The sequence below is a fragment of the Cryptomeria japonica genome, chromosome 3, assembly GCF_030272615.1.
Source record: "Cryptomeria japonica chromosome 3, Sugi_1.0, whole genome shotgun sequence".
NCBI classification, from domain to species: domain Eukaryota; kingdom Viridiplantae; phylum Streptophyta; class Pinopsida; order Cupressales; family Cupressaceae; genus Cryptomeria; species Cryptomeria japonica.
Window position 1 is genome coordinate 753,299,384 of NC_081407.1, and position 12,810 is coordinate 753,312,193.

Genomic DNA, 12,810 nt, shown 5'->3' on the forward strand with positions numbered 1-12,810 from the left:
GGTGATAAAAAAAAAGTAAATTTCTGTTTTGCTTCAATTAGAGGTTTCAATTTTGCTTCCAAGTTGGGTTTGACTAAAGATAGACTTGAACCTTTGCAAAATGTTTCTAGCTACACAAAAATGCTATACAGAGGACCAAAATCAATGTCAATGTTTTTTTTTTCTTATATCAGTGTTTGAGCCTCAATACAATTATCATACTATATTTGAGTTATAAAAAACTATCCACCCTTCTTAAGAGTCCATACAATTTAATATTGATGCGCAGTTGTTTTGGTCTTCACAATGAGAATTCAAGACTTATAGCCAGCAGTTAAATTTAATATGTGTTGTGTACTTTCTGTAATCAGATGCAATCATACAAGAAGAACAAATTTAAGTTTGAGTTTAATCCTCAACAAATTTAAGTTTAAATAAAGATTATCCTTTTTATTTATCAATAACACCTGCAAATAAAGATGTTAGGACTGAATGGCAGATTTAAACAAATTGAATCAGAATAGTTGTAAGCAAGAAAAAGGTTAAAATCTGCAAGTAAATCAGAAATGAAGTTTAATGATAAATTAGTTTTGGCGGCAAGCCAACCAAATAAATTAAGGAGACTAAGTTTGGCGGTAAACCTTCCAAACTATGCACACTAAAAAAAACAGAAACTTTGGCGGCAAGCCTTCCAAAGATACAAATTTAAACTAAAAAAGGAGGAACTTTGGCGGCAAGCCTTCCAAAGCCCTTTTTTTTAATAAAAAACTAACTAGAATAGGAGATTAAACCTGCAGGCAAACTTGTTAACAAGTTTGAAAGAAAAAAAAGTTAAAAATCTGAAACCAAAACCCTGCACAATAGAAAATATTAGTAAAAGAACTTCTTCTCCTCTCAAGAATGCCTCCAACAAGGTGAACTCCTTAGAATGGTAACCTTCATCAATGTTAACTTAAAACAAGGATTAGAAACCTGCTCTGATACCATGAAAGGAAATAAAAGAGCAAGGAAAGGAAAATTAATCCAAGAAAGTTTATGATGAAGTAATTGTTACCATGAGAAAAGAAAAGACCTTGGAGCATCACCCAAATGTGAAGAAGGAGGCACAAGAACTTTTGAAAGGGGAAAAGCAAAGAAAAACCCCTTGTGATATTATGAATGAGGCAATGGCTAAAAATGAGAGAGAGAGAGAGAGAGAGAGCAAGAAGCTCTTTACAATATTGTCATTAAGAAGAAATGAGAGAGGAGGCATCTCTTAAATAGAGATGAGGAGAGGAGTTACAAAGTAACTCCAAATCTATGAATGCCACCATTCATAAAATGTCTGTGCCATGTGTCCACATCCTCTTATGGAGGAAATCTAATATTCCTTAATAAAGGAAAATAAAAGAAATGACTTGTCCTCACACATGTACTAGAGGACAAATTACATGTAGGAATTCCAAATGAATATCCTAAACTAAATAAAAATAAACCTAAGCTAAGTAAAGATTAAATATTCTAACAATGATTCAGCTGTTGATAATGATGTACAACTCAACTTCTTTCTTATCCATGAAATCAATCTGCTACCATGAAAGAATTCACCTCCAGTGGTACTCTTTATATCATCTACATCTCCTACCCAATTTGCATCGGTGAATGCACATAATTCAAAATTTTCATCTTTAGGATACCATAAACCAAGATTTGTTGTGCCTTGTAGATACCGAAAAATTCTTTTTACTACCGATTCATGATTTTCTTTAGGATTACTCTGAAACCTTGAAACAATACATACTACATTCATTATATTAGATTTGGTTTGTATTAAATATATTAAATCTCCAATCATAGATTTGTATCTTGTTGGATTAATAGGAGCTACATCATCCTTCAATGTTAATTTATCAGTTGTAGTCATAGGAGTACTTACTGGTTTAGATTTTTCCATACAAAATTTCTTAAGTAGTTCCTTCAAGTATTTTGTTTGACATATGAATATACCTTTATCAGTTTGTGAAATGTACAATCCTAAAAAGAATTTTATCTCCCCAATCATAGACATTTCAAATTCTTCCTGCATCTTGTTATCAAAGTCCTTACACAATCCATCTTCTCCTCCAAAAATGATATCATCAACAAAAAAATCAATAACCAAGATGTCATCATTAGTCACTTTGTAATATAAGTTGCTATCAGCATTACCTTTAGTGTAACCAAGTTTCAAAAAGATATTTGTCCAATCTAGCATACCAAGCTCTAGGAGCTTGCTTTAATCCATACAAAACTTTCCTGAATCTGCAAACCATATCTTTATCATTTGTCAATGAAAATCCATCAAGTTGTTCAATGTAAACTTCCTCTTCAATATCACCATTCATAAATACATATTTTACATTGATCTGATATACTTTATAGTTCTTATGAGCTGCGAATGCAAGAAATAATCTAACTGCCTCAATTCTAGCTACTAGTGCTAAGGTTTCATTATAATCAATTCCCTCTTTCTGTGAATGTCCTATACAAACTAATCTTTCTGTGTTCCTGATCACCTTACTATCTTCATTTGGTTTATTTCTAAATACCCATTTAGTTCCAATTACATTTTTGTCTTTAGGTCAGGGAACTAATGTCCATGTATTGTTCTTTTCAATTTGTTCTAATTCATCTTCCATTGCTTTCAATAACTTGAATTTTCCAAAAGCCTTTGATTTCTCCCTAAGAAAAGTAACCCAACACATTCTAGAATAATCATCAATAATTAGCATAAAATATATATCTCCCTATAGACTTCTTGTTCTTATTGGATCACACAAGTCAGTATGAATTAAATCAAGAGCATTATTCGATTTCATAGAAATACTCTTAAAAGTTGTTCTAACTTGCTTTCCCATTTGACATTCTTGGCATACCAGATTATGAGGTTTCACAATCTTAGGTAAATCCCTTACTGCCTTAGTAGAACTGATCTTTACAATGCAATCAAAATTTACATGACAGAGTCAGCTTTATCATCGCCAAATCTTACTAGACCTCCATTACATTTATGAAAAGATAAGAATTTACTTTTATCACCAGTCATATGATGTGAACATCCACTATCAATGATCCATTCATCTTTTTCTTCAATTTTAGCTACCAAGGCCTGCTCTATTGGTGGAACAGTAGGTGTTAGTTGATCTTCTTTTATTGCAACAAATGCCCATCCATTGTCTATTAGTTCTTCATCTGAATCATCTGTAACTCCTTCATTAGCATAGTAACATGATTTATCTCTATTCTTCTTAAATTTGCATCTCTGATATTTAGGGTTAGGCTTATATGTTCTTTTAGCTTCCTCTCTCAATCTTAGATGTCTATCAGGACATCTACATGCTATATGACCAACTTTATTGCAATTAAAACATTTAAACAATGCTTTACCTTCATACTTCTTCCAACTGGACCTTTAGGCATCTTTCTTGCAAATAGTGCTTCAAGTTCTTCCAATTGTTCATTTTCCCTCTTGATATCTTCAAGTTCTTTTGCATAAAGTGCTTTCCAATCAGATGATTATGATGCTTTGAAGGCTAAATCAGTCTTAATTGTAGCGACATGTTAAAATTCCTCAAGCTCAAATGCTGAAAGTTTTCCAACCAAGGTATCTCTAGATATTGATGTATTAGGCATTGTTCTCAACTCATTAATATTAGTTTCTTTCATTTTGTAAGTTGGTGGCAAAGATCTTAAAACTTTAGAAACAATTTCATCTTCACTTAAGGATCCTCCACAACTTTGTATTCCTAAAATTATTTCATTAACTCTTTCGAAAAAAGAAAAAATTCTTTCATCTTTTTCCATTTTCAAATTTTCATACCTGACCCGATAACATTCCAGTTTTGCAATTTTGATAGTGGTATGTCCTTCATTCAATTTTTCCAATTTATCCCAAATAGATTTAGCAGTAGATCGGTCTAATAATCCCATGATTTTCTGATCTGATAATGCACTTAGAAGTGCTTCTCTTACTTTGCAATCATTCTCTTGATCCTTAGCCAATGTTGGTGGATTAGGTTGATTTGTAGTAGGACCAACATAGCCATTCTTTGTAACTTCCCATTTGTCTCTTCCAATGCAATTTAGATGTGTCTCCATTATGGTCTTCCATATACCATAGTTACTTCCATCAAGTTTCAGACTGTCCTTCCTGAAAATGTTCGTTGCCATACGATCTCCTCAAGCTATTAGATTTCTACAAAAAGAGGAATTAGCTCTGATACCAATTGTTAGTAACCAGAAGGACAACTGAGAGGGGGGGTGAATCAGTTGTCAATAAATATCAATCCAATTATAAAGTAATCTAACTTAATACTTAATACCAATAAACCAACCTTAATGTCGGTTAACAGATTAGCAATTAATATCAATACCGACAAAACTTAATGCATGAAACAAAAAGAGAAACAACATCCACAACATACAACATAAATATTTTGATGTGGAAACCCTGTAAGGGGAAAAACCATGGTGGGAAACCTTACCCACAATCAGATGATACTACTGCAGATTGTATGTGTATACAAATGGGGTTTGCACATGCAGAAAGGTCAACTGCCTAGAGCACACTGCTCAAATGGGAGTCGCAATGACTACAATAGGATGGTTAAATCCTAGAATAATGTACTACTTCAAAGTGCATCTACAATGCTAGATTCAGTACTGGTTTAAGCTATAATAAACACCTTCAAACCTTCCTTGAACCTTCAAATGATGTATGCTTGATTTTCTCTATGATCTGCTCATATGATCTTCAATATTTGCACATACCATGACCATACGATACAATAATTCCACACACCATCTCATAAATGAGATCTTACATTTATACAAAACCTAAGACAAAATGTGTAGGTCGACACACTAAGAATATTACAGTTAAATCAATTACAAATAAGTCTTGATGCGATATCGGCTCAATACATTTACAATAATATCGAATAAATAAATTATCTCCATAATGTGTCATGCTAATCTGGAATAGATAACACATACTGGTCCATAACCTAGACCTATCTGCCAGTAACATCAAATATGTCAACCTGATTAGACCTATAACCAAAATACCAAAACCAAATATCCAAACCATGTCTTAGACATAATCAAGTGATCTCCAGATGATAACAAGTCATCATCAGTACTGGTGAACACAATGTGTCGGTTCAATAGTAAACCAATATAACCATATTGCCAAGTCAACAATATAGATCTCCAAAAGGATAAGTGTTGACACCAATGACAAAGACAATGCAACACATCCATAATACCAACACTTGATGTCTTTATATGCTTCTCTCTTATGTAGTCATAGGTATGAGCTAAAGGTCCATCTTCTCACCTTTATAATTATTCTATTATCATTTTTTCTTGTCTCTCGAGTCTCAAAATTGTAATCATTTATGTACTCAATTACTAAGTCTATGCATTCCAATTCTATTGAAAAACATGAACCTTGAAATAACCCACTTTCTACTAGTCATTGTTTCATTAGGGCTCTATCCTCTTTGCTAATTCTATCCCAAAAGTAATTTAAATTAACATGCCATATATTTGTATCTCTACTTTTTGGTAAATTACTTGATAAATTGAATGAAAATATATTTAAAAGGAGAGAATAGGAGGGAAAGAGGGCTGTCGAGCTTTTTTGGAAGCTTCCAAGCTATTTCCATTAACCTAGGCAGGTGAAAAATGTCAAAATGCTCAAAAATGACATTTGAATGTTTAGATATCATAGGACAATAGTGTACAGTGTGTGAACATCCACGTGGCATGCATGTGTCTAGATAAATCATGCTAAATAATGATGGGAGACAAGATAAACATTTGGTCAACATGAAAGTAACACTGAAAGGCAGTTGCTAAAAAGGCACGTCCTGAGCATCTTGAGAGAGAAAAGGTTGATGTAAGGGATGAAATGAGAATAATCATATGCTAGGGGAATGGACACTAAAATGACTACAAAAAGTTAGGTGAAACAACAAAGGAGTATGCAATTTTTGACTCTATAAAAATTAAAATAAAATATTAAGTTGAGCATTTATAGGCATTCTAAATATAAATAGACTTTGAAATCATCGTTGATTCAATATCAAATTAAGGGTAAAATTTGACACATACCATACTCAATTTGAGTATGATTGGATAATGCAATAAGGAATTCAAATTGACATCTTTGAAATAACCACCATTAAGGAATATCTTAGAGATATGTAGCTAGGTGGAGAAACAAACTAGTGCATTTAACCACTCAATGTACATGTCAAGTGTACCTGCTCATTATATATATAGTCAAGGCACAACATATCATAAACACCCAATGTGTATATGAACATATTAATATCTAGATAAAATAATAAAACATCATAATATAAGACTAATGATTAACTCACACTTGAATACTATATTGCATATCAATTAAGTAAAGCATTAAATTAAATCATCAATCTAGATTTGCAACACACCAATAGCTAACATGTTGAGGGGCCACATCTTGAACATGCGATTGATTGAAACACACTAATAAAAAAATAAATATAAGTCATAAATAAAATGGTAAAGCTAAAAAACCATTAGCCATTTTCAATAAGAAGCGCAAGCATGAAGATGACCTATCCTTCCCTCAACACATGGTTGGATTATAGTGTCAAGGTCCACATTTTATGATGCAAACAAGAGTGGAACTGCAATTTTCATTAAAAGGATTTTTAAATGTGTAATAAATGTCTATATAGTTTGTGTATTTTATGATAATACTTCTTCCTTATTTATTAATTTCATTGGCTTAATCGTGTCATCATAGATGAAATCACTAATTGAGCAATACTCTCATTTTATCATTAACTCTATCATTTAAAATTTCACATTAAAGATATCAATTACGTTATCAAATAAGCACAAACATAAATCATAAACCATTTACCATGCATCCACAACACATACAACCAAGATTTGTAAGTGGAAAACATGGTAAAGGGAAAAACCACAGTGGGAAACCCTACCCACAATCATATGACACTTTTGTAGTAAGTATGTGATTACAATAAGGGGCCTGCACATGCAGAAAATCACACTGCCTAGAGTACACTGCTCACCGCTAAGCATCATCACTAACTACAAGAAATCTTTGGACTATAATCTGAAAAGAAGATTGAACTGCAAGAATATCATCTCCTATGTCTGAGTACGCTTCCAGTTAAGCTCAATTCTAGAGGTCTTAAACCTCTTACACAAACTCAATTTGATCACCTATGATCGACCAAAATCTCTGCATATGATTAGAAGTTTATGCACATAGATAATCCCATAACCCATAACCATTATCATCTACAAAGAGATCTTATATTATATTTATACAAACCCTGGACCTAAAAAATTAGGTCGACCACTTAAAAGATAATACAATAAATCCATTACATAAATCAACAATCCAATGATAACCCAAGTTGGCCTGAGGCCAAAACAACATTATACAATCAATAAATCCAACTGGTGATGCATCTGGAACAACCAACAACACGTTACACAAATTGGTCCATAACCTAAGTGTCAATAACACAGAATAGCGCCAGACCTAAAATAGGTCACCATAAGACAAATGCAACACCACCAATCAACTGGAACATGAACATGATAACTATTATAATCCTGAGAACCTTCAAGATGTTTCACCAACACCACTTATCAAATCCATCAAAAGATATTTAACAAAGCTCTTTCAGTAAAACCCTTACCCATAACTAAAGGGCTTACTAGAACATATGATAGCTTACAAATCACCAAATTTTGAACCAACTGAATGTGGCACACATCTGAACCACATGAATGACCAAACCAAATCATTTCCATTAATCTAAACAATCCAACATCCATTCTACCAGAACCTAATAGACAACCGAATAAGCTAGTGGTGACATCAATGACAAACATCAAGGCAACACATAATCAATTCCATCATATTGCCAACAATCTCCCCTTTTGGCATTGATGGCAACACTAGATGTGAAAAACATCCAAGTGGTAGGAAATACCAACCAAGTCTCCCCCAATGGAAGACACCCAAAAATATCCCACCAATGATATATCAATGAAGCTCTAAATCAATTATCTCAATACCAATTAACCATCCATAGACCTGAACCAAACTCTCCCTATGGGATACAATCAATCTGAAATTATGTTTCTCCCCCTTTGACTTATATCTTCGTTTCCTCTATTTTTCACATGTATATCTCTCCCCCTTTGACATCAATGCCAAAAATATGACATAAACATCAAAGAAAAACCATAGAACCTTTGAACCACACAGCTAACTATTCCCCCTGAGTAGTAGCACCATCTCATCAATTCAAAATAAATAATAGCTCTGATAATGCATACTAGACTAATGCCAATCAGAATCACTTAAGTCTCCACCGATGAGGCAAAGACCCCCAATCTATCTCTAAAGTACTAAAATGATTCCCTAGGCAAAGGTTTACTAAAGATGTTTACAATTTTCTCTTTAGTGTTGACATAAACCAATCTGACTTCATTTACTTCTACCTTTTCCTTAAAAAAGTTATACTTAATTGATATGTGCTTTGTCTTTAATTGAAATACTAGATTATTGGATATGCCAATAGCAACAGAGTTATCACAGTGAATAACTACCTATTCATCACAGTCTATCTTTGTGTCTTTCAACATTTGCTTCATCCATAGAATTTGTGTAGAGATAGTAGCAGCAACAACATACTCAGCTTCAGCAATAGATAAAGAAGTACATGACAGTTTCTTGCTGATCCATGAAAAAAGTTTATTTCCAAGAAAGAAAGCTCCACCGGATGTGCTTTTTCGATCATCTATATCTCCAACCCAATCTACATCTGTATATGCACATAGTGTAAAGTCATCATCTTTGGGATGCCATAAACTATATTAAGTTGTTCCTTGTAAATATTTGAAAATCCTTTTCACTACACTTTCATGATTCTCTCTTGGATCACTTTGATATCTTGATACAATACAAACTGCTGGCAATTGACACTCATCGGATTCATTTAGTTGTCATTGATGCAAACAAGATTAGATGGAAGTCTTATACCAGCAGACACCAGCATTGGAGTATCCAAGATTACACCTGCACCGGCACCGGTACTGACATCAATACTTGAAGGAAGCCGACATCAAGGGAGATTTATTTAGTAAATCATTCAGTAATTATTGTCGAGGCCGACATTGAATATCTTTTGTAAAGCATTGTAAGCTGACATAAGGCATATTGTTTGTAATAGGTATATAGGTCAGTCTACTAGGTCATTTTGAAGTGTGATAATGATATGACATAGAATGTGACATAGAAGAATATAGAAGAAATGTATAATGCGAAATATATGTATGTAGATCATTTGTATACAAGTTTTATATCATGCAATGATCTGCAGATATCTTGGAAAGCATTTTTGGAGGAGAAGAGATACAGGTAGTAGTGTTCAGGGTTTATGAACTGGTACAAAGTAGAGCTAGAACCGAAACTCTATTTGGCATAGCAAAATGCATTTTTTAGTTTAATTTTATTGTTTATTTCAGCAAAAACTTGTAGTCAGTGAGACTCTTTAGTGATGAGCAGTATGATTTAGGCAGTGTGCCTTCCTACATGTTCAATCCCCCATTATATGTAATATCCTTTCATATGGCCAGTGAACTGATATTGTGGGTCACAAATCCCGCCATGCTTTTTCATCTTTGAGGTTTTCCAAGTATAAATTTTGTGTGTTATGGTGTTCACTTATGTGGATGGTTTATTTGCTTCAAGTTATATGTTTATATGTTTACCAGTTTATATGTGTATAGTATAAAAAGATAAAATCTTGTGTTACCGATAGAACACTAATTCACCCCCCCTCTCAGTGTTCGTGGATACCAACAATTGGTATCAATGCCTGGTGCCTCAAACAAAGTTTAACAACTTGAGGAAGATCCTGAAACTAGAATCTTTGAGCATGGCTATGGAGAAGCAACTTGATATGGCTCTTGAGGATTATGATGTTGAAAGGATGAAGAACTTGAAATTGCAAGAAGATTTGAATTCTGTAAATGAGTTCATTCTTATCCTGCAAGGAAGGTTATCATTAGCTCAAGCCAAGAGAAAAGAAATTTTGCAAAACCCAGATGATGAGGAGAAGAAGGCCCTTAAGGAACAATGTTAGAAACTAAGTCAAGCAAACATGCTCATGAAGAATGAAATGCAAGATCTGACTATGAGGTTATCAAAAGATATTGAAGATAGAAAGAAGAAGGAAGATAATCCTGTTATATCTTTGAGAAGCAAATTTGATGAATGTGGCAGAATGAGTCATGAGAATAATTTTTTGAGAACTAACTTGGCACACTCCCAGAATAATGAACAAGAACTTGAAAGACAAATAACTACTCTGAGAGATGATCTAACTACTGCAAGTGAGTATAAAGAAAATTTTAGGATTAGTGTTGCATAGTTGGATGACTTATTGAAAAGACAAAGAGTGATTGATGATTCTAGAGGACTTGGATTTGTAAAAGGTGAAGTCTTCGGTACTGCAAATGAAAATGACATAACCAGTATGCGGAACTCATCATAACGGAGGAAACTGGTAAGGCAATATAATGCTTACCAATTCAATGGTAGATGTTTTGTTTGCAATGAATTTGGGCATATGGCTAAACAATGTAGAAATAAAGCAAATCAAAACTACAATTCTATTTCCAATCAATGCACAAATTGCAAGAAATATGATCATGGATCAGAATATTGTAGAATGAATGTTAAATTTCATGCATGTGGAAAGTTTGGACATTTTGCTAATCACTGTAGGTCAAGGAATGACACTAGATTTGTCAAAGCAATTCAAAAGAACAATGTTACATGTTATGCATGCAATAAAATAGGTCATATTATTAAATACTACAAAAGTAAGACTCAACCAGTTAGCAATAATAAACATAATGAGAAAGGAAAGAAGAAGGTAGATGAAATATAACAAGATCACACCAAGAGATGGGTTAGAAAATCTGAAGAACCAAGTGAAGATGGATCTGCACCAGTAACTCCACCAGTAGAATAGGGCATTCCTCCACTGGCAAGAAATTTCATTGGTAACTAAGGCATAAGCCTTAGGGGTTGGAAAAGTCATTGCAAAATCCTACATATTACCCCGGAGGAGATCTAAGGAGATTTGGAGAGTTGTGTTCATCATTGATGAAGGTTCACCTAGCACAAGGCTGTGTAACCAACATCTGTAGGGTTTTTCACGAAGCATTTATTATAGAGATAGATTAGGGTTTTATTCACTGATAAAAAGGGGTAAATGAATTCATTTTCACTCACTGAGCATTCAAGCATTTTGGTACAATAGAATAAAAGGCACTTCAAGTCAAAACTAGTTTTAACAGGAAGAGAAGAGAGAAGAAAATAAAAAAGATGTTTGCATATGTACAAGATGTAATTCATAAGATAGACACTCAATTGGGTTTTGGATCCAAACTGGTAGCTGAACTGATAGTGGCTAGTACTAGAGAGGTGAAGAAGCATGAAACTTACATTTCTACCATCACTTCTGATTCTGACCCTAAGGATAATGAAGCTCTATCTTTCAGAAGGGTACAAAGGAAGAAAGTGGATCAACCACTGGTAGAGAAGAAGAAGGAAGAGCCTAGGAGGAGACTTGTTAGAAAGGCAACTAAACCTACCACACCACCACCTCTGACAAGGAAGCCTATAAAGAAGAGGAAACCAATCACATCTACACCAACAACCTCAAGCAAAAAGAAGAAGAGTGATGACACTAAGTCTGGTAAGACTAAAAAGACCTGTGCTGAGCTAATTGATGAAATAACAAAAGATGGAATTTTGAAAAATGTATCTATATATTATGAAGATTTAGAGGACGATGAGAAAAATGAAATAGAAGAGGCTATTTTGTTACATATAGAAATTTATAAGAAATCCTTCATAGAAATTTTGATGGAGATACCTCTATCTTTTTATAATTGTAAAGCGGAAAATCGCAATCGAACCCTAGTTGCAGTCCCCTCTTCCAACTCCGAGGAGAGAGAAGGGAGGTTGCTAGGGTTGATGGTTTTCACTTAGGGGAGAGACTTTACATTCAAAAGAGGGGTTGAAACCCACAAGATCCAATCCCACACAAGGCAAGATTGGATGCTAAATGAGTTTCAAGGGTTAAGAAAGCAAGGCTACCCTCTTTTGTAAAGAATGTTGATAGAAGAATTAAGATAGGAATGCATAGAAAGTGACAAAGATTCCCTTATAAACTGAGATAGGAATATATGATAAAGCTGCGGACCTGGAATTAGCAGTAAAATGTCGATACGGTGCTATCCTGCAAATTTGAGCAAAAGTTGTCGGGACGATGGCGCCCGGTGCCACGGTCCTCCGAAAAATCCGCGAAATGAAGGGGGATCTGTTCATCTCTGCACAAGGATTCCAGATCTTCAATTTCAACCGTGTACCTGCAACCTACACACAGAAAAGCGAAGACGATTGGGGGGTTAGGGATTAGGGGTTTGCCTTTAGGTCAAACCCCGGTTTTGGAATTAACCAAGAAATGAGAAATGTTGTAAATGTAAATGTCTGTAATGTAAAACAAGTACTAATACCTTGTTCTAAGGCTGTTTGTATCCTTATGTGTGAAGGTATAGATGTTGTTGTTTGTTGTATTATCGTATGTTGTATGTAGCTTGTAGTAAGTGATCTCCTCTTCAATGGTTGAATCCTTGTCTTGAATGCAACATTTAGCCTTGAATGGAGACTTAGAAGGAATGCTTGAATGCTTGAAT